Genomic DNA, 8019 nt, shown 5'->3' on the forward strand with positions numbered 1-8019 from the left:
GGCATTGAAAGGATTTCAATGAACTCAATGGTGATTTATTTATTTTAAATTCATGAACTAGATTGGATTTATCTACCTTGCGGTTATCATTTGAAACAATACAATTTTCAATATGACAATATTCGAGATGATATCCAAATTATTGATATTTTAAATTTATTTTTCAACTATTTAAGTATTTATAAATAGTCACAGCCTTTAATTTTAATTTCATTGCGAATAATGAATTCTGTTTATACAACTTTTATTTAAAAAAAAACTCATGATTATTTACCACTGAAATACACATTTGTCACATTTTAGATCAGATAAGGGTATAATTAAGTCTTCTAAACCAAATGTTGTATCTTTAATGAGCTAGACAATTTCTTTTAAGAAACACGTGATTATTATTAGTTTGAGAAACTATATCAATATTCTGGTCTGTAATTAATAAACTTGTATACATAAACAACGAAGAGAAAACCTAAGTTAATCCTAGATTAGCTTTGCATATTTAAACTTGATTCTAAAGCAGCAAGTGTGCACAAGAGTGATTCACTCAAAAGAGTCTTTTGACTGCCACATCTAAATTCGACTGGCAACTTGAGTTAAGTCAGTTGTTAGAGCAACTGCCAAAGTGAATCAGATGACAAGGTACGTGCATCAGGAAAGCAACAAATTAAATCAAAAATATTAAACTGGATTTTGATGAAAGAGCGCACACACCACGAGAGACTAAACCAAGCAGGCAACAATCGAGGTAGCCATCCACTCATCCTCATCCGAATTCCAACATTGTCAGAGCCAAACAAACAAATAGCATAAGAATCAGTACGAGTATACGAGGAGTTGCTGAAGACAGGAGCTTGGCAACGCACACACAACAAGAACCGCACGTAAACTCATTTAAACGCACACACGACGAGCACATGCCAAACGAATGCCAACGTGAAGTGGATGAAGTAGGCGGTAGATGCGGGTGGCAGAATCTGGCAGGTGGGTTACCATGACTGCGTATGTGTCTTTTTCTCAGGCAGCGATTTTCAGCGGGCAATGAATTGACAACAACCACAAAAGCAGAGCTGGCTGGAGCAGAATGAAGATGAAGTATGAGCAGCGCCAGAAGCCACAGCAGCAACAACTCTTCTCCCAATGACAATGTGCAACAAGGAGCTGCGCCCGACGCTATGCCTCATTGTGCGCAGCTGGAAATAAGATTTTTGTTGGATAGCAAAATATGCGTTATGCCTGTGTGTGTGTGTGTGTATGTGTGACAGCCAACTTATAAGCAGTATCTCTCTTATGCAAACAGAAACAGACACTAAGTAGCATAGTTACACGCACACTCAGACACACGTACGCACACACAGAAGCACGCAAGCCAGACATCAGACACACAATATGATATATTTCTATAACCTCAGTTGTCCTCCATTTTGTGTTGCTTCAAAAAAGCGTAAAACGTTTTGTGGTTGCAGCTGCAGTTGCTGCAGCTAGCTGCTTCTGCTTCTTCTCCTGTTGTTGCTGCGTGTGTGGTAAATAAAATTGCATTCAATATTTTCCTTGGTTTTGCGTTTTTGATGAGATTTTTTACAACCTGACTGCAGCTTCTTGCCACATGCCCGGGCCTTTTGTTTGTCTTGCATTCAATTTATTGCTGCTGCGTTGCATTTGCCATAAATTGCATTTTTTTAGTCGTTTTTCCTGCATAATGTTGAGCACACACGTGCATAATTAAGGACATTGATTTACCTGTGTGGTGCTGGGAGCATAAGTACTATATAAATCTAGGGGTGTGTTTTATGAACCAGTTCAAATTATCAACTCAAAATATGCTAAATATTAAATCTGCATAAACATGCTGTGAGATTCAAGTAACAACTATGATCTACACATTAATAAAGATTTTAGATATAACAAATTAAAGTTTGATCCTCGTCTGCAGATTTGAGAAAGAAACAATGAAATTTATTAAAGCAATAAATGATTTGGCTCACTCATTGTGAGATTTCTAGAAAGCATATTTCGATGTACATGTAAAAGTATGCAATGACTTTATAATGCTGTGAGATTAAAGCAACAGATTTGTTCCTCGGATTAATAATTTGCTTAGATACATAAATTGAAAGATTGTCCCTTAAAAAATAAACTATAGGATTTATTAATTCAATTTGTAATTGGAAATGAGATGCAATGGAAAACATACAAATGGTTTAGCTGCCTCAACGTAAGATTTCTGATATTTCAAGTGGCACCTAAAAGTATGCAATGTTTTCATCTCAAGTTCGTTCATACTCCTTTGCCAAATCCGTTGCATACTTTCGAGTGCTGTTGAAAATTAATTTACCGTCCACGTTTCCGTTTTTTCTTCACATCGAATTTGCTCTCACTATGTACATATTTGTTGCTATTTCTATGCGTTGCTATGTGGGTGTAGAAGTAACGTCATCAACTGGAACTGGCCATTTGTGTTGGCATGTGCGCAATTCATAAATATTTATTTTTAGCAGTTGTATACGAATTTCAAGAGTCTGTATAGTGCAATGGGATGTCAATCCATCCGTTGGGTCGACCTTAAAGAATGCGAGAATTTATCAATGAATTTCTGGCCGACTTTAAAAGTTTAATCTAAATAAATAAACAAAACTTGTTTGTTTCGCATAAATCCGTGTTGGCCAAAAACTCAACCCAACACAATCCACACCATCGAACAACAGTCCTTGCGGTAAAATAAATTTTCTGCAATTCATGACAGCAGCACCAACATTTGAGATGAGGAGTGGGCGCTCTCACAAGTACGTGCCGAGACACGAAACTTTGGCAGAAAAGGATTAGAGAGCACAAGAACGTTCATAGCCACCCTCAAACAAAATGCTCAAAGGATTTAAAAGGCAATCAAATTAAATTGTTGTTGCGGTTAGCCGCAAAAGTTGAGCATATATTTAAAATGTTATGCCCTCACAATAATTTGTATTTTTTTTTGTGTGCATACTTAATATTCATATGATAAATGTTTGCTCAGCTGGTTGACAAAAGTGTCAATTAAATTTATTTATATGCAACGCAAAATCAAGCGAAATTCTTGGGTTATTGACGCAGCTACAGTGCGATCCAACCAAATACCTCAGAGCTCCTATAAATACTCACCTGCATGTAAATTTGTTTACGTGGCCAGCCAATTAGACGTAAACAAGAACCGCCGGAAGTAGGCCACATAAACAACAACCACATCGACCGCATCAGTAGAAATAGCAGCAACATCAGCAGCAAATCAAATCAAACAGCCAACAAGATGTGGAGCATGAGAGAGGCACAAATATGCTTCAAACAGTTCAATCATCTTAATTAATTATCTAGTCGAGTATACGCACAATTATTATAAAAGGATTGCACCTCGTAACTATTTAGTTGCTGTTGAGAGATTCAAGTTTTCAGTAAACTTCATCTTTGTGATTTTTTCCACTCAAATGAATAAGTTTTCACAATTCTTTTTAATCAATTTATATTGTCAATTTATTTTTGCCATCAAATTTAACCAATTATAAAAAAATACAATTTTTCAAACAACTTTCACAAAAGCTTCTATGTATATACCCTAAAAATTTGAACACGCTATAGGGTATGAGTGATTCAACAGACTTTTGGTCAGTTTGCCACATCTGTGAGTGCTGAAGATAGCGTGCTGTATTGCGTATAGTTTCTGTTTTTTTGTCATTGCGCCACTTTGACACAAGTTCAAGCGACAAGGTCCACGAGGCATATAAATTTAAAGCGCTTCGGGCCACGTTAACATTGATTTCTGACTGTCAACGCGCTGCAAAAGGCCAAATGCCACTAAATTTAATAATAAAGTCTGAGGTGGCAGATATATTTCTATATATAAATACTTACAGAGAGGCAAGCCACTTATGTATCTGAAATGTCATAAAATGCGGCGCCATGAATAACAACAACAACAGCAACAACGGCATGAGACATATGAAGAATTCGACCGCATCTGCAGTCAACGACTTGGCGACGACCTTAAAGAAATGCCTGCCTGCCTGCCTGCCTGAGTATGAAATATTTTCCATCTAGCATAAAATTAAGGCGAAATATGTTTGTGGAAATTAAATAATTTATATTGCCATTTGTCTACATACTCTGCATATTTTCCATTAATGACCCAGAAAAATAATTGCGGCTAAGCAACTAGAGAATCTCACACATACATACATAGCACATGCTGAGATGAAAGACGCGCAAATTGACTTGGATAGATGGCTAAACAGAAGACGCCATGCGGTTTTGACCGCACTACAAAAAATTCCGAGTACTATATGCGAGTGTGAATGAATGAGAATGTGCATTCGAGTGTGTAAGTGCGTGTTTTGGGGATGTGCAGATCTGCGCAAGGTCGCAATGTGCGTTTAATGCGAAATGGCATTAAGACAAAACATAATTAAACAATAAACAAGTTCAGTTCGAATTATCATGCTATTTGCAAGTTAGACCTACGAAGGAGAAATAAATTCATTTTATCCATATAGTATTTATAAACTAGTAAAATGTGAAGAACTTTTGACAGCTGTTGTCTAACAGGCCCGGCTAGCTCAGTCGGTAGAGCATGAGACTCTTAATCTCAGGGTCGTGGGTTCGAGCCCCACGTTGGGCGCAATGCAAACTTTTTTGTGTGTTCACGTTTTTAATGAAAATTAACATTTTTAAAAATAATTAGATGGTTTGAGGCAGTAACAGCATGAAGAAAATCGTGCATTCAGTAGTAAAAGTGATAACAAGAATCAGGAGAATGATAAATAAGGGTTTCTGTATCACTCCTGAATATTTTTGTACTAATTCAATAAATTCATAAATAACGCAACACAAAAAATAAAAAAAAGATAATTTCGATCCTGCCAGGAGTCGAACCTGGAATCTTCTGATCCGTAGTCAGACGCGTTATCCATTGCGCCACAGGACCGATGTTAAATTTGCTTTCATAGAATAATGATAGAAGATACAACTTCTACGATTGCCAAATTATACTAAGTAAAGAAATAATTATTTATTTAAAAAAAAAAAAAAATAAAACAAATATTATTAATATTATTAATATCACATAACGTTTTGTAGACTCCACAAAACTTTAAAGTTGCCATAGATTGGTCTTCCTGTTTCCATGCACGTATACAGCATTGAGTAGTCAAAGTCTAGTCCCACGCCCACACAGAATTGGGGCAAATGGACCATCGCTATGTTGTGTTGCCTGCAACCGACGCGACGACGTCGAGAGTCTCGGGTTTTATTATTAGCTCCAAAGAAGTTTAGCGAGATAAACACATTTGCTTTATATTGCGCCGAAAACATGCAGCCCGAACATTACAAACAAGTGGGCATTCAGGAAGAGCATGCTGAACTAAATGATACCTTATGAGCAGTGTACAATACATTTCAAAGATAAACGTAAGTCAAAAGAACATATAAGCCTACATATATACCCCTTAAATGAGAGTTGCAGGGCATTCAGATACAGAGGAGAAAATTGTTTCGAAAATTGTACACGAACAATACGAAAATAGCGCCACGAGGCGTGTTAGCAGCCCGAAAAAATTTTCGGAACTTGATTGAAATTAAACATTTTGCCGCTAGTTTGCCTCAAACAGTTGAATGTGCAATGAGCTGGCGTGTGGAGCACGACGTGCAACAAAATCCGTGAATGAAATGAAAGAAAATTGTCAAAAATATGTGCAAAAACAATATACATATAGTATACGTTGATATGTAAACTTTTACGAAATAAAAGTGCAAAAACCAACAAGAACAACAATGTGAAAAAAATACCACACGAAACAATTGAATATGCAGACATAGCCGGTCGCTAAATGATTTCGTGCACACTAAATAACAAACAGAAGTTTTTTCGGTTAAAAAGCATTTTAGGCAACAGCAAGGTGCTCAGCCGGATGCAAAATCAACACAACAATAACAAAATAGGCAGGCAGAGCGAGAGAGAGATAGAGATAGAGAGAGAGAGAGAGTGAACGGAAAATGTGAAAACAAAAACGTGCTGTTTGTGCGATGTTCGATTTTCAAGGGAACAAAAAAATAAAAATGAAGGAGCAGAGCTCCCACCCGCTGCGTTTAGCGCATTTAAGGGATTTGCATTATTTAAAACAAAGTCGGACTAAAACCACCGTGGCCGTAGCCATAGTCACTTTACGTGCACACTATACACTGCATCAAAAGCCGAGTGCATTTGCCCCACCTTTTGCCACGAGCAGCTAAAACACAGCAACAAAGCCTGGCCCAAAACTTTAAAGAAGCTATCTATATGGAGTCTGGCCGTTCCACGCTATTCCAGGCAGAGGGCAAGAGGCCAGACACTAAACCAAAGCAAACCGCAGCGTGTCTGAACACGTTCGCATCAAGTGGACGGGCAACGTTTTGTTTATTTGCCTTGCTGGCCAATGGCAGCCGCAGCTGTAGCTGTAGCTGTAGCTGTCCACTGCCAGCGGCCCATGGCGCGTATACGTAATTTTATTGCCAAGGCTTCGTGCTGGCGCCTGTGTTTTGCTTTTTGGCTTAGCCCCATTCTTGTTTACTTTTGTGCTGCATTTTAAAGCAATTTAAGTTGGCTCCTACAAAACGCGACCAATTAGACAGAAACACTTGCTCATGTCTACATTTCTATCTGTCTCTCTCTTGCTCTCTCCGTCTCTCTCGTTTTTTGCCTTCACTTCGACTTCACCACTCTCTCCCATGCTCTTTGTCACTCTTTCATGCTTCGAGAGTGACGCATTTATTGCACTGCGTTTGTTTCCCCTGTCTGTCCGGCCACTAGGCATATGTCCGATCGATAAGATAGCGTCTGATTGGTGAGTTGTGTTTATTGAGGGGGGGGGGGTGGTGTGACTGCTATCGGGTGTGACTGTGATGTTAACCCATATAAAAATAGAAAAGCGTAATTTAATAATGTTCCCCAGAGATAAAGCAAAAATTATTCGCGCACATATTTCTATGCGATTTAAGCTCACACAATATTTACACTTCGCGCCAGACTTATGCGGGATCAGAGTTTACGTACGACAAAAATATGTGAAGATTATACAAAGATATCTAAAACTCTCACTATTTGTTCAGCTTTTTGTTGCCACCAAAAACGATTTAAAATGTTTGTCATAGTCCATAAAATACCTGTGAAGCTAAAGCGTTTAACAAGTGTCGTTTATAATTCTTATAAATGAACTTTTTATTTAGCTATTTGGCTATTTTTGCTCTAGATAGATAATAGTATATGTTAGTGATCACAGCACATTTAATTACACCAGGAAGTGAAAATGCAGCACACGGTGAAAAATAGCGAATATTTCTATTCTCTTCGAATTGTGGTATAAAAATGAGCTTAGCAGTTATTTACTACACTTTGATAAGGCAAATCTCATCGAAGGTCAGCGATATTATGAGGCAACAGATAGATACAGCTTTTAACTAAAACGTGACACATGCATCACACCGAAAAAATGCGCCTGACAAAGGCAACAAGTTGTACGAGCCAGATAAGAGGCAGCAGGTGCATGAGGGGAGCTGAGAATGTGGCAACAGAGGAAGCCATGCAAATATAGTACATCGTACTGTTTGCTGTGGCATATATAGACACTCGAGTGTGTGTGTATGCACTGTGAGAAGATGGGGCAATGTTGCCAAAAAAAAATAGAAGAAAAATCACACTACAAAAATCTGCTAAACGACAACAGTGAAAATGATTTTCATTTGCCGCAAAAATGAGCTAACACACAAGAGAGCAAATGAGTGGGGGAAGAGAGAGAGAGAGAGAGTGAGCAAGAGCGAGAGCGAGAGAAAGCGCAACATACAAATTGTTTTGCAATTTATTTTTATAACTAACAACAACAACAGAAACAGGCACAAACACACACACAGACACAGACACAGAGTCAGAGACAGAGGCGAAGCTATAGATACAGCATGTGTTTGTATCTTTTCATTTATTTTTAGCTAGAATAGAAACGCTCGTGAGCACTGCGCTTCACTGTATGCGTG

At 38.0% G+C, this 8019-nt stretch overlaps 2 non-coding genes across 2 annotated transcripts; one reads left to right on the plus strand and one right to left on the minus strand.

The window, feature by feature from the left end:
• The first annotated feature begins 4563 nt into the window (after positions 1-4563).
• Positions 4564-4636, plus strand: Trnak-cuu (transfer RNA lysine (anticodon CUU)). Its single transcript has one exon. It is a non-coding gene; the product is annotated as a tRNA-Lys (tRNA).
• Positions 4637-4869: 233 nt separating this feature from the next.
• Trnar-acg (transfer RNA arginine (anticodon ACG)) lies at positions 4870-4942 on the minus strand. Its single transcript has one exon. It is a non-coding gene; the product is annotated as a tRNA-Arg (tRNA).
• Between the last annotated feature and the right edge of the window lie 3077 nt (positions 4943-8019).

The sequence above is a fragment of the Drosophila nasuta genome, chromosome 3, assembly GCF_023558535.2.
Source record: "Drosophila nasuta strain 15112-1781.00 chromosome 3, ASM2355853v1, whole genome shotgun sequence".
Classification (NCBI taxonomy): Eukaryota; Metazoa; Arthropoda; class Insecta; order Diptera; family Drosophilidae; genus Drosophila; species Drosophila nasuta.